The sequence below is a fragment of the Hyaena hyaena genome, unplaced genomic scaffold (assembly GCF_003009895.1).
Source record: "Hyaena hyaena isolate Hyena2069 unplaced genomic scaffold, ASM300989v1 scaffold_1850, whole genome shotgun sequence".
Classification (NCBI taxonomy): Eukaryota; Metazoa; Chordata; class Mammalia; order Carnivora; family Hyaenidae; genus Hyaena; species Hyaena hyaena.
Window position 1 is genome coordinate 144,385 of NW_024082485.1, and position 15,160 is coordinate 159,544.

At 34.4% G+C, this 15,160-nt stretch overlaps 1 non-coding gene across 1 annotated transcript; it reads left to right on the plus strand.

The window, feature by feature from the left end:
• Nucleotides 1-404: 404 nt before the first annotated feature.
• On the plus strand, nt 405-511 carry LOC120226838. Its single transcript, XR_005527103.1, has one exon. It is a non-coding gene; the product is annotated as a U6 spliceosomal RNA (small nuclear RNA).
• The last annotated feature ends 14,649 nt before the right edge of the window (nt 512-15,160 follow it).

A 15,160-nucleotide genomic window follows, 5' to 3' on the forward strand; every position in this document is an offset into this window, starting at 1 on the left:
ATTTGAACATTATGAGATTAAGTTGCTCAACAAACTTGCAGAGGAATATTCAGCGGACACTGGGGGACACGAGTTTGGTGCTCAAGACGGAATTTGAAGCTGTCAATGTAGCTTTTGAAGAGCTAAGGTAATATATAAGTTATAAGGAAACTGTGGGTATAAATGAAGTCATTAAAAATAAAAATATGAGGGTGCCTGTGTGGCTCAGTCGGTTGAGAGTCCTACTCTTGGTCTCTGCTCAGGTCATGATCTCTTAGCTTCGTTGTTTTGAGCCCCGCATTGGGCTCTGTGCTGGCCACATGGTCCCTGCTTAGGATTCTCTCTCTGCCCCTCCCCCACTAGTGCTGTCTCTGTATCTCTCAAAATGAATAAATAAACTTTTAAAAAAAGAAATAAAAAATAGAGTGCTTATTTCTGTAGCACATATATTAAAATCACAACGATACAGAGAAGATTAGCATGGCCCCTGTATAAGAATGACACGCAAATACACAAAGCATTTCATATTTGTTTTATCTATGGATATGGCATTTTGTGAATGATCTTTTCAGTAAAAGAAAACTTTGTGGAAAATAATGAAATAAATATAGTGAGAGAATATGATTAAGGCTACCTGAGAACTCTTTAACAATTGAATAGACAGTGTATTATTAATTTTACTAGCCAAATTGCATCATACAATGAAAGTCAGTGAAAAAGTTTATTCATACTAATGTATGAAGAGATTATACCATTCTTTATTAGATGTGTACCTTAACTTTAGAAGTAGTGAAGTTTTCATATAGCCAATACAGAAAATTTTCTGATGGAAAATTAAGTCTTGAGGGAGAGTTTTGTTCTAATAGTGTAGAATCTAGAGTTCTCATTTATATGGTAGAACAGTTTACCTTGGATAACCATTGTTTTGTTTTATTTTGTTTTAATCTAGGTCATCAATATGAATTTAAATTTTAATATTGTGAGCTTCAAGAAAATTAAGCTTCTCTAAGAAAACAAGATAAGAGAGTCCCCCAAAATATAATCGGGGGGAAAAACTACTCTTGGGAAATGTGAGGTATACTTAAATCCCCCAGGATTAGCTTTATTCCCAACTTTTATTTATTCTAACATTAGAATTTTTTAAAAATTACATCCAAAGACATAGTCCATGGTTTAACAAATAAATTATAAATTACTTATTTCTATTTAAAAGTGCTAGTATTTGTGGATAAGAATTACTTTTAGTTTTTTTTCAAACTAACACCATGATTACATAGTATAATAGTGCATATATGCTAAAAATACTATATATTTGACAACAGAAACACAGTATTATAAATAAAGATTGTAATAATCAATCACCGCCAGTGTTCAAAATGGGCATATCTAATCAAGTGGAGTTAACTGAGTTATTCAGAAAAGCTTCACCTCAGAGGAATGGAGATTAGCTTCATTCCCATGGCAGGATGATTCCCCAGTTAACGTTTCATAAGGGTAGTATTTGTGAGAAGCAACAAACCTTTCTATAAAGATAGCAAATATTTTAGTCTTTGCAATTTATACCATCTTTCATAACATCTGAAATATGTACATGTATTGCAAAAACAGCCATAGGCAATACATAAAGGAATGAATGTGCTGAGTGTTTGAAAAAAAAAAAAAAAACAAGCCTTATATAGAGCCACTAAATTTTGATTTCCTATAATATTCATGCATCAGACAACACAACTCTTTTGATTTTTTTCAATGTTGAGGGTAAAAAATACTTTCTTAGTTCAACATGAAAACAATCAGAAGGTCACATGAGGCGTTTGGACTGCAGTTTGCTGACTTCTGATCTAGCACCTAAAATCTATGTGATTATTCTTTCAAACTGAATATATGCAAACCTAAGATTGAGTTCTCTGGATTCTGAAAACTCTGAGGTTGGAACAGTGTGAGTTTTCCTTCTCACACCTTCCTATCCCTCTTATTTGACATAAAATAAATGATTTTGTTGTTGTTATTATTGTGTTTCATAGGCTCAGAAACATAGGTATTGGGAATGAGAAGTATACATGGATGGCTGAATAAAAATACGAACATTTCTATTTTTTGGTAGGGCACTAGTCAGAACCCAAAATCAAATGACTCAATTTTCTTTTTTCCCAACATTTTTAATGTAGCTATATTATAAGAAGCCCAAGTTTCTTCACTGATATTGACTTAACCTACAGTATGTGAGCATAATCAGTTTAAAATTCCAAATCCATTTCAATTGTTCACAAAGGAGCATAATAACAGAGTTCATCACAGATCAAAGTATACTATTGGTTTGGTGCTTGCAAAGTTTAGGCATTTAAAGACTAGAGATTAGGGGTGGGGATGGGGGGCTGAGGTGGTTCAGTCAGGTGAGGTTCTGACTCTTGGTTTCAGCTCAGGTCCTAATCCCAGGGTCATGGGATCCATGCCCAGCATGGAGCCTGCTTGGGATTCTCTGTCTCTCTTGACCCCTCTCCCACACTTGCTCTCTGTCTCTCTAATGTGCACTTAATAGTGCACTAAACATTAGAACATTTGTTTCCCTCAGTCATGTGTTTAGTTGTGCTCACATTGCTAGATACTTAATTCTTCAGGTGATAATAGTTTAACAAACCTTGATATATTAAAGCCTAATGGTTAAGACTACAGGGTCTGCAATTAAACCAAACTACACATTTCAGATCCACTTCTGCCTAGCTATGTGACCTTGCACAGTTTACTTATCTGTGACTTGTTTTCTTCTTCTTTGCATGGAGGCAACACTTGTTTAGCTCAGAGGAAGTTAGCATTTAAGAGTTAATATGTACAAATTGTTCACAACAATTTCTGGTGCATTTTAAGGACTTAAAGCATGTGAGATTTTTTACATATATTTAAGTAAGTCAATAAAATACTGTCATAAACATGCTTATTTTTAGTTATCTATTTCATCCCACCCACCAAGTCGAATATAGGAGAAAATAATTAGGAGCCATTAGAGAAGATTTCAGACAAATTGCTTGATGCATTAAGAATATTTCATATCATACAAGTAACCTACATTGAAAATGAGATCTGAGGGAAAATTCCTAGCAGCAGAAAGCAGCTACAGGCACTGTGGAATTTTACCCCAAATCAACAGAAGAAATGGTAACCCTTTCCTTTTAAAAGTAAGGTATCAAAATAGAATTAAAAAGGGGAAATCATGAATTTTTTATTAGAAATCATTGCTTAATATCTTACCTTTAATTTATTGATTAAGATTCGTTGTAAGGAAGTTTGTAGTTTCAAACCTTCCAGAATAGGCATAAAGCAAATAAATAGTTGTCAATAAAAAGCAGATAATCTGCAAATATCTTCATATACAGCTGGATACATTTTGTTGTTGTTTTAGAATTTCTTGCTGTTGGTGTTTTTGTTCTTTTTAAGGAACTATGCTTCATAGTGAATAAGATGCTTGGCAGTAGTTGGTTTTCAGTGTCTAAGATAAATACTGTATCATATCTAAAGTAATTCTCTTTTAATATCCTAAAATTAGGTTCTATTTTATAATTTTGAGAATGCTAATTGATACATTCAAAAATTAGACTTTTTTTTTTCATTTAAGGCACAATTTAAGTTATATCAATCAATTACTGCTTCATCTCATAAGAGATAAATTTTGACAAACATTTTCAGTGAGAGTATCAGAATCTTTTTCCTTATATAAGAACTATTAATTTGTAATAGCTTTTGTGCACTTATTTTTTAAAAAATTTTTAACATCTATTTTTGAGAGACAGAGCATGAGGAGGGTAGGGCAGAGAGAGAGACACAGATCTGAAGCAGACTTCAGCCCAGAGCCCGAAGTGGAGCTTGAACTCACAAACCACGAGATCATGACCTGAGCCAAATTTGGCTGCTTCACCAACTAAGCCACCCACGTGCCCCGCTTTTGTGCACCTAGATGCTACATCCTTATCACTTGCCTGCATCCCCCACCATACCCAAATAACCACTGTTTTATTACTTTGCTTTTCCTTCTATTTTCATCAGATTATATTATTTAGTGTTAGTCATTTTTTAACTTAAGAACATTATACCATAATGTACTTATCAATCTTGCTTATTTTACTATTATTTCACCAGTCGTATCCATTTTGTTATATGTATCAAGCATATAGAGAATAGTTTTTTTCCATTTTTGTTTTAAAACATTTGTTAATTCTGTTTATTTGATTTGTCATTTTTATTAAGGGAAGATCAAGTATACATTTAATATAGGGAGATATGTTATTTAAAATTAACATCTCACATTGCTTGTTTACCCAGAATTTCTACCCAAAAAAGAATCATATAGCTTTAGCCATTTTTTAGCTATGTGCTGCTAGATGCAGCAAGGTAAATTGATTTCTAATCTAGTTCTGGAGATGATATATTTATCACAAATAAATGAAATATATTCCAAGAACAATTTAATAAAGTTTCCCCCAAGTCCACATTTCTTCCTTATTGAATTAGACAGAAATACCCATCGTCATAGGCAACCAAAATTTCTCTTGGTGGTTTTAGTTAATGTTCTCAGTGGGAAGAGAATAATGCAAACCTAAATATAAATATGCACTTGCACTAAATCAAAAAATTTTTAGTATAGAGTTTCCGCTCACCATATTTTGAAAATCACTGTGACTGTTCCCTTCTCTGAACTAGTACCATAGTCTACATGTATCTTTTATGAAGAATACAACACATAGTAAAGGAATAATTTAAAAACCTTCCATATCTTTCTTAAATGTCAAATTATACTTAGAATGCTTCAGTTATGCTTTTTTTCTTAAGTTTACTTGTGTTTTTCCATATAGCCACTATTTTTATATAACTCATTCACAATGATTTTTTTTAAATAAAAAAAATACTGAGTGCCTACAAAATACCATTTATGGTTCTTGAGTTGCTGACATTGCAAATAAACAAAGTCCTGTCCCTGAGAAAACTACCGTATTGAATACTATTTAGTAGGGACAAAAGAAAGGCTCTAGGCATAAATTACTACGTATCAGGTAGCAATAGGAATTTTAGGGAAAAACAGAGCAAAGTTAGTTGGATCACAAGTGATATAAAGGCTAACTATTTTATATATGCTTAATAGGAAAGGACTCTTTATGGAAGTGACAGTTTAGCAGATACCTAAATGAAGTGTGGGCAACCACTGTAGACATCCAGGAGAAAATATCCAGGTCAAGAGGTAGCAACTGATAGCCCCTAAAGCAGAAATTGGCATAATGATAAAGATAATGAGAGAACACTGTGAAAGCATCAGTGTTAAAGAGAAAGTGATAAAAAATGAAGCCAGTGTCATAGTTGGTTGTCTTGTAGGTCATTTAAAAACTTCGGCTTAGGGGCACCTGGGTGGCTCAGTTGGTTAAGCCTCCAACTTCAGATCAGGTTGTAATCTCACAGAGCCTGGAGCCTGTTTCAGATTCTGTGCCTCCCTTGCCCTCTCCCCCACCCCCACTCATGTTCTGTCTCCGTGTCTCTCTCTCTCTCTCTCAAAAATAAATAAACATTAAAAAATTTAAAAAAATAAAAAACTTAAGTGAATGTGTGTGAATGGAGAAACTGCCCGATTGCTGTTAACATAAATGCAGTATATCTGACCTTTCTGGTTACTGGATGGAGAACAGACCATTGAGGCAAGGATGAAAGCAGGAAAACCAGTTTGGGAACTATTGCAATGCCCTGACTTAGGGCTGCCAGGGTCTTATAGAGTGGGGTTGTTGTGATGGTTATGAGAAACAGCTGGACTCTGGATTATTTTCAAGGTAGATTTGATAGGATTTGCTGAAGGATTTGGATGGGAAATATGAGATAAGTGAAAATGACTGGAAAAATTGGGCCTAGGAAGCTGAAAGAATGGATTTCTATTTACTGAGAAATATCAAATTGCATCAGAATCATGTTGAGGGTAGATTAAAAAAATATATATTTATTTTGTACCTATTTAGATACCAGTTGGACATTCAAGTGGACATGACTGTGAAGATTTCTTCTGGCTTCTCCATATTATGTTTGTTATTTATCACTGGTGTTTAGTGTCCTCTACAACCGTGAATATTCAAATGTGCAATAGCTATTAATGGCAATTTATACAACTATTATATACTTGGTATTAAGCTTGGATCTGAGATAATCATCTTTTAAAATTATGTATCCAAATAAATCTATATAAATGTCTTCCTTTCATTTTGTTTCTAAATAATCTTTCTATCAATAAAAGAATGAAATGTCTGCCCCACATTCTTCTCTTATCCCACTGTAACACACACACACACCCTAATATACATACCACTCCAAACATCGCCCCCAACACACACCCATCCCAGTACACCCACACACTCTCACAGGTTTTATCCACTGAAAAATATATAATGAAAAAAAAATCCCTTCAAATTGTTTGTATTTATATATATTTATTGTTGAAACAAAAAAAGGAAAGCAAGTATTAACCTGGAATTTAGAAATTTTTCTCTACAGTATATATATATTTCTCATTCTCATCCTTATAAAAGTAAAACAGATGTTCAAAAGGCAGATGCAACTATATTTTGCTTTAATGATGAAAAGGAATAGAGATAATTATGTATAAGTCAACATAATTATAGGAATGCTTTACTTATAAGCACAACTTACAATAGTAATAATAGTTAACTTTTGCTGAAATCTACTATGCACTAGGCATTTTGCTAAGAGATTTGTATGAATTATTAAATCTTCACATGAATCTTGTGAAGTTGAGTCCATTATCATCCCTTTTCTAGATTATGAGGAAATGGAGGCACTAAGTAGTAAACAAACTCGAACGTGGTAACACAGCATTAAGTTTACCTAACATGATCCCACTTCTATCTTACTCCGTCATCTGTTTTAGTAAGCATGAAGTCAAACAAAGTTAAGTGAATGAAAAAAACAAACAAACATCTATATGTGTAGTTTTGATATAGCAGCTTTATTTGAGAGAATCCACTAAACTAGCCATGTTTAGGTGGTTGGTATTTGGAAACAGTGGGGTTGGCATTTCTGGGAGTTTTATTTGCAAGGTGAACCAACAGTTGGCACATGTTACTTTGCAGGATAGTGATTTGAGACTCAACTCAATAATCCAACTTTTCCTTTACTACTAGGACAAGGCAAGAATAATAACTGGGATAGCAGTTTCTTAAAGCTATATCTATAAAATAACATAATTTGTAATCCACATTAGACTTAAAGTAGCCTTCTTTCCTTCTGGTTTTCACTCAGTTGTGCTCCTACCTCAGGTTTTGCACATGATTTATTTTCTGAGGATGTGCTTCCTTGATTTCTTTCATTTTTTATTAGCCTTCTAAACTCAAATGTCATGTCTTCAGAGGAATTTTTTGACTACCTGATCAAGAGACTTCCCCTTACCTACCATGTACACAGGCATTATTACTTTTTAAAAGATCATAGTCTTGTATTTATTTTCTTCACAGCACAGTTCACGCTATTTATAAATTTATTTCCCTGTATACTTGTTGATTGCATGCCTCCTTTTCTAAAACATGAACTTCACTTTGCAATGAGTAACAATTGTCTATCCAATCGTCCTGTGCATCACAGGTTATCGATAATTACTTTTTACATCAATGAATCAACAGTGCCACTACTCTCTCATAATCTTCACACCACACCCAGTAAATAAGATTTGCTTCACTTTGTAGTGCACTGGTGTTAAAAGATGACTTACTGTGTTTGATAGACGTGAGTCAGAATGTGAGAAATTAACCAAACTTTCTATAAATTAGGTTAGCCCAGTGACCATTTGTTGCAAAGTTTTGGAGTTTATATTGAAATTATTCCAAATTTTCAGTTAAAAATTTTTTCTAAAAGCCTTATTATCATTTCACACTTAAAATAATTAAGATAAGACCTGCCATACGGAACCTAATAGGCTCCTCTACTCCAAAAACCTACTTCTGTCACTCATTTACTAAGCTTAAAATCTCAATACCTAAGCTTCATTTTTCAGTCTCCTTTATTCCTTTGCTTATAAACCCATATGGTCGTGAAAGTCTTTACCTGTTCATTTATCTGTAAATCTCTGAAGGAATAGGAAATGGGTATGATGTCCTAGAATTTGTTTAAATCCAGTCTTGTCTCTGAACATGGACAAGTTTTGACATCTGAGGCTCAGATTTATCATCTATTTGAAGTGAATGATATGATATGGTTCTAACTAGTATTATGAAAACTACACTATGATGCAAATTAGAGCTTTGGGATTTGAAAAACTTTTAGTAGAATCCTGACTCTTCCCCTTAACACTGTAAGTCTCTGAGTAGTATTCCAACCCATAAACTTGAAATAGAACTAGCATCTACTTTATATTCATCTAGAGTGAAAGGTCCACTTCCTGAATATACAATAGGAACTAAGTAAATGGTAGCTACTGGAGAGCTTGGTGTCTCAAAGGGAAAGTATATAATATATATGTACTCATATAAATATGAGTATGGTAGCAAGGTTATATGCAGAATAATGATCTCAATAATCAGAATGGTCACGAATGAAAGCAGTAACCAATCTTCTGAGGGAGGGATTCTTTATAAGATGAGACAGTTAAACGGAGTGATGAAGATCAATAGGTTTTCACCTGATGGGTGTGGTTGGAAATGTGTTCAGTAAAGAGGAAGTGTGGTATGGGATGCCTGCTGGCTCAGTCAGTTAAGCATCCGTCTTTGGCTCATGTCATTATCTCATGGTTTGTGAGTTTGACCCCCTTGTTGGGCTCTGTACTGACAACTCAGGGCCTGGTGTTTGTTTCACATTCTGTATCTCCCTTTCTCTCTGCCTCTCTCCTGCTCGCTCTCTCTCTCTGTGTCAAAAATAAATAACAATTTTGAAAAAAAAATTAAGAAGTATGGTAAATTATGAGAAGTAACAACAAATGATATGATGATCTGAGACTGAATTGAACTTTGAATCAAAGTGGATAGCAGGAAAAACAGCAAATAGTTATGTCTTATTGTAGTTTTGACTTGTATTTCCCTGATGATTAGTGATGCAGAGCATCTTTTCATGTGTCTGTTAGCCATCTGGATGTCTTCTCTGGAAAAAAAAATGTCTATTCATGTCTTCTGCCCATTTTTTAATTGGATTATTTGTTTTTTGGGTATTGAGTTTGTTAAGTTCTTTATAGATTTTAGATACTAACCATTTATCAGATACGTCATTTGCAAAACTTTTCTGCCATTCCAAATATTGCCTTTTAGTTTTGTTGTTTCCTTCACTGTGTGTAAGTGCTTTCTCTTGATGATGTCCAAAAAGTTTATTTTTGGTTTTGTTTCTCTTGCCTCCAGAGTTGTGTATAGTAAGAAGTTGCTATGTCCAATGTCAAAGAGGTAACTGACTGTGTTCTCATCTAGGATTTTGATTGTTTTCTGTCTCATATTTAGGTCTTTCATTCATTTTGAATTTTTGTGTATGGCATAAGAAAGTGGTCTGGTTTCATTCTTTTGAATATTACTACCCAATTTTCTCAATACCACTTGTTGACAGATATCACCTCACACCTGTCAGAATGACTACAGTTAACAACTCAGGTAACAACATGGTGGTGAGAATGAAGAGAAAGGAGAGCCTCTTACACTGTTGGTATAAATGCAAAGTGAAGCAGCCACTCTGGAAAACAGTGTGGAAGTTCCTCAAAAAATTAAAAGTAGAACTACCCTACTATCCAGCAATTGTACTACTAGGTATTTACCCAAAGGATACAAATGTACTGATCCAAAGGAATATGTGCACCCTGATATTTATAGCAGCATTATCAAATAGCCAAATTATGGAAAGATCCCATCCACTGATGAATGGATGAAGAAGTGGCATATATATGATGGTATATTGATCATCCATAAAAAAAAGAATGAATTATTTCTATTTGCAACAATATGGATGCAGCTAGAGAGATTTATCCTGAGCAAAATAAGTCAGTCAGAGAATGACAAATACCATATTATTTCACTCATATGTGGAACATAAGAAAGAAAACAGATGAACATGAGGTGGGGTGTGGAAATTGAGGCAAACCAGGAAACAGACTCTTAACTAAGAGGACAAACTGAGGGTTGCTAGAGGGGAGGTTGACAGGGGGATGGGTTAAATGTGTGATGGATTTTAAGGAGGGCACTTGTTGTGATAAGCACTGGGTATTATATGTAACCTCTGTTAGATAAACCTCTATATCCTATACATGAAACTAATATTACACTGTATGTTAACTAACTGGAATTTAAACAAAAACTTGAAAATATATCAAAGTTAAAACAGAAAGAAATATATTGTTAGATACAGATAAGGACAAATCATGAAGAAATTTATGTGGCATAATAAAAAATATTATTTGATTTTTACTGAGTTGGAAATCAATTGGAAGATTTGAACAAAGAAATTATCTAACCTCTGAAAAACTGCTGTGATACTGTGAGTTATAATATATATATATATATATAATCTTTGTCCCCTTTTCTAATACATTGCTCATAAAGCCATTAGAATTCCCTGATTACAACTATAAAGGTACCTTTTGTTATTTTATGAGGTGACTTTTAGACCCCACCTAAGGATGGGGGGCTGGTTGCCAGGACAACCAACCATGTGATTAGAAGGTTGGAAGGTACTGTCCCACACCTGGACTTCTGGAGAGGGTGGTGACATGGGCTCAAAGTTGAATCAGTCTCTAATGGTCAATGATTTAATCATGGCTTTGTAATAAAACCTACATAAAAACCCAAAAGGACTGGCTTTAGAGAGATTCCAGATTGGTGAACACATGAGAGTGGAGAGAGGGCCTCCTGGAGAGGGCATGGAAGCCCCTGCCCTTTCCCCATATCTTGCCCTTTGTGCCTCTTCCATCTGGGTATTCTTATTACATCCTTCTATGATAAATCAGTAATCCAGTAAGTAAAATGTGCCTTTAAGTTTTGTATGGTGCTCTAGTAGATTAATTGACCTCTGAAGAGGGTCATTGGAAGATTCAATCCATAGCTGGTAGACCAGAAATATAGGTGATAAATGGGGCTTTGGTGTCTGAAGAAGGGGCAGAGAGGAACAGTCTTGATGTCCTGAGGAGGGTGTCCCTGGAATCTACAGTTCTATATCTGGTTGGTGTGGTTCAGAATCCATCCACAAAAATTAAACACTACCAGCAAACCTAATATTTTTCTTCAATATTTATGAATACAATTTATATATAATAAAGTGAGTTTGATGAGATTTGAGGTTGTATATTTTTACCATTATCCAAAATCAAGTATGGAAAAATTGCATCACCATGGTAATTTCCCAAACATTTCCAATCAATCCCTAGTCCTTCTCTGCACCCCTACCTACTAAAGAAACCACTTTCTGATTATATTATCATGAATTGTTTTGCTTACTTTGGGGTTTAATACAAATAAAGTAACAGAGTCAATATGGTTTGGCTTTTTATCTTTTGCTCAATCTAATGCTTTCTTGTATATGTTAATAATACAAATTTCTTTCTTTATTTGACTTCCTTTAGCAGACTGAGGAAGTATGCTCTTATTCTTAAACTGCTGAGAGTTTTTATTATATATGCATGTAGAATATTATCAAACATTATCTCTGCATTTATTGAGATGATCATATACATCTCTTTATGTTGTTAGTGAAGTTAATTAAATAGTGTTTCAAATGTAAAATCAGTTTTTCATTTTTGAGATAACTTTCATTTGATCATGCTTTCTGTATAATAGGAATCAATTTGCTAATATTTTGTTAAAGAGTTTTGCATGTGTGGTGATAAGAAATTGCTCTCTGATTTTATTTTTACCATATTTTTATCAGATTTTCATGTCAGGTTATATTGGCCTCACAGTACAATTTGGGAATTGTTCCAATCTGCTGGATTTTCTGGAGTAGTTCATATAAGATGTTTATTTGTGTCTTTAAAGTATTAATAAAATTTGCCAGTGAAGCCATCTAGGCCTAGAATTCTCTTCATAGCTTTTTAAATTGTTTTCAACCATGTTAATTGATACAGAGGTATTTATTTTTCTTATTTTGTTTAGGGCTTGTTTAGGTAAGTTGTTTTTTTTTTTGTTTTTGTTTCTGGAGAAAAATTTTGTGTTTGATAGAAGTTTTCACATTTATTGGCAATGTTCATGTATGTCTTTAGCATCATTTTAATTACTGTATCTACTCTTTCATTATTGAAATTATTAATTAGTGTTTTCTCTCTTCTTGATTAGTCTTGCAAGGCATCTATTAACTATATTAATCTTACAAAAAGCAATTACATTTGCTTCCTATCCCTGGAGATAATGCAAACCTGCTACAATCTTAGCTAGCGGAATCATAACAAAAGCAGTGATCTATACTGAGGTGGATAATCCCTGTAATGAGTATGTTAAAGTGAATGCACCATCCATTCTCCAAAGCTCACCAGATGGTCACCTTCCATGGGAAGGCTTGGAGGTCATTCCATTTGCCAAAAGGATAAAGGATACACCGATTAAGTGGGAGAGACCAGCATCTTGGCAGTTCATTGGTGGTTTTTCCAAAGGAACTGAAAACAATTACTCCAATAACTGCACTGAAAGGAAAAATAGGGGAGTATCTTAATACTTTAAAGATTGCTGGTCACACACAATGTTCAATTTGACATGTATTTCTGGAGACTTGAATGTGGCATCATGATATTGATAGACAATTCTCCATGGTCCTCTCAAATTTTACATATATTGAGTCAATTTTTGTTCTGCAATAGGTTTCCAAATAATGTTTGTATCGCAGACAGCCTTAGAAGATAGACTTAGTGTCCCCTTCCAGGGCAGAGGTCATATTGTTTGGCTTTGATGATAAAAACAATGTCTCCCTCTGGGAAGGTATTTGAGCAAATTTTCTAAAAGCTCTCTCTCATCTTAGATTTGGATTTTGAAAGCTCAGTTTTGAGGCAAATTCACTCTTTGTGCAATATTCTGCTGGATCACTCCACGTGAACCCTGATGGGACTTAGAGAGCAGGGAGAACTAATGCAAACATGACACTCAAGATTCTTTCTCTTCGAGGAATAAAAAAACACTTTGCCTTTGTCTCTGATCTGAGTTTCATGTTCTGCTAGCATACATGCACTTGTGACAGGTTGACTTGTTGGCTTGCAAACAGAAAATTTCAGATACTTCATAGCTCTTGATAATTATCCCCTTACCCCTTAAAGATTTGGAATGTAAAGGAAGGTATTAAATTGAGTTCTGACTAAGTGGACTGGTCAGTCTATAGACCCACTTAGATTATTTCTCTAACCACTAGATGTATAATTAAAAACAAAAATTATATCTCTGTTAGGAGAGAGAATCAGAATGAGTTCACATTCACTTAGAAGAAATAATGGTATAGAGTTACAGTTTCCCCAGGGCTATATTGATTCCCTTACTCTCTTGCATATCATCCAAAGAGATCTAGGCTCTTTGGACATTACATGGAATATCACCAGTACATTGAATTGATGATACCATACAAATAAAAGAGTGGATGAGCCAAGTGGCTAGTGTATTAGAGGCCTGGGTAGACATGCAGTCTATGGGGTGGAAACTAAAGATTAGAGACCTGCTACTTTGGTAAAATATCTAAGAGCTAATGCTCTTAGCTTTCTGGGAAATCCTTTCCAAAGTAAAATCGAATTATTTCATCCTACTCTCCCAACATGAGGACTTCTTAGATTTGTTTCTCTTTATAGTTATTCTAAGAATACAAAATATCTTACTAGATTATGTGTTCAAATAACATTACACTATTTCATGAACAATATAAGAAACTTATAATTGTATAGTTCCATTTATTCTTCTCTCATACTTTGTACTCTTGATGTCATATATTTTACTTCTGCATGTACTATATATCTCACAGTATGTATAAATTTATTTTAAAATAATTGATTAGTTAATAGTATATCCACTGAATGTATAGAAGAATTGATGGCTCCGTGGCCTTTGCCTCCTGGTGTTATGCACAAGAATAAGTTTCATTAAATGGAAAAATAGTGACATTGTGGACAAGTGATCAATTAATCACTTGATTTTAAAATATCCAAGTGGATTATCCCACTGGGTTATCCAAGTGGGTTCAGTGTAGCCACATGAGCCCAGAAAACCAGAAGATGACTAACAAAAAGTGAGTTAGAGCGATTAGAAGCACAAGAATGTGACCTTTCATTGTTGGCTTGAAGATGGAGGAGCATTGTGGAAAGCAAGAGAAGAAAAAAATCTGGCATCAATCAGCGCACTTAAAAGTGGATCCCGGGGCGCCTGGGTGGCTTAGTCGGTTAAGCTTCCGACTTTCGCTTAGGTCATGATCTCGCGGTTGGTGGGTTCAAGCCCCGGGTCGGGCTATGTGCTGACTGCCAGTTCAGAGCCTAGAGCCTATTTCAGAGTCTGTGTTTCCCTCTCTCTCTGACCCTTCCCTGCTCAAGCTGTCTCTCTCTCTCTCTCTCCTAGAAATAAATAAAAATATTAAAAAAAAAAAAAGTGGATCCCAAGCATAGAAGATAACTGAAGTCATGATGATAACTTTATTTTAGCCAAATGTGACACTGAGCAGATCTATACACTACCTACCAAGTTTCTGACCTTCACAACTATTAAGATAATAAATATATATTGTTTAGAGGGCTGATAATGTATTACACAATGATAGAAAGCTAATTACAAACATACATATATGTGTGTTATAATTATGTAGATTACTAATTATATATATTATAGGCAACATATAGTTGTATGTAATTAAGTATATATGCATACATATAATAATTACATAATAATGAACATATCCTTTTCTGTTGTTTTTTTTACTCCTTTTACTCAACTATCACCTAGCATTAGGGAGTGAGGCCTTTGGAAGGAAGGTGCTTAGGTCATGAGAGTGAAGCCCTCATGAATGGAATTAGTGATTATATGAAAGAGGTTCCAGAGAGACCCCAGTCCCTTCCACTATGTGAGAACACAGCAAAAAATCACTAATTATCAACATGTAAGGGGTCTCTACTAGAAGGTTACCATGCTGATACCTTGATTACTAACTTCCCAGTCTCCAGAACTGTGAGGAATTTCTGTTGTTTATGGGCCACTCTGTGGTATTTTGTTATAGTAGTTCTATGAACAAATTT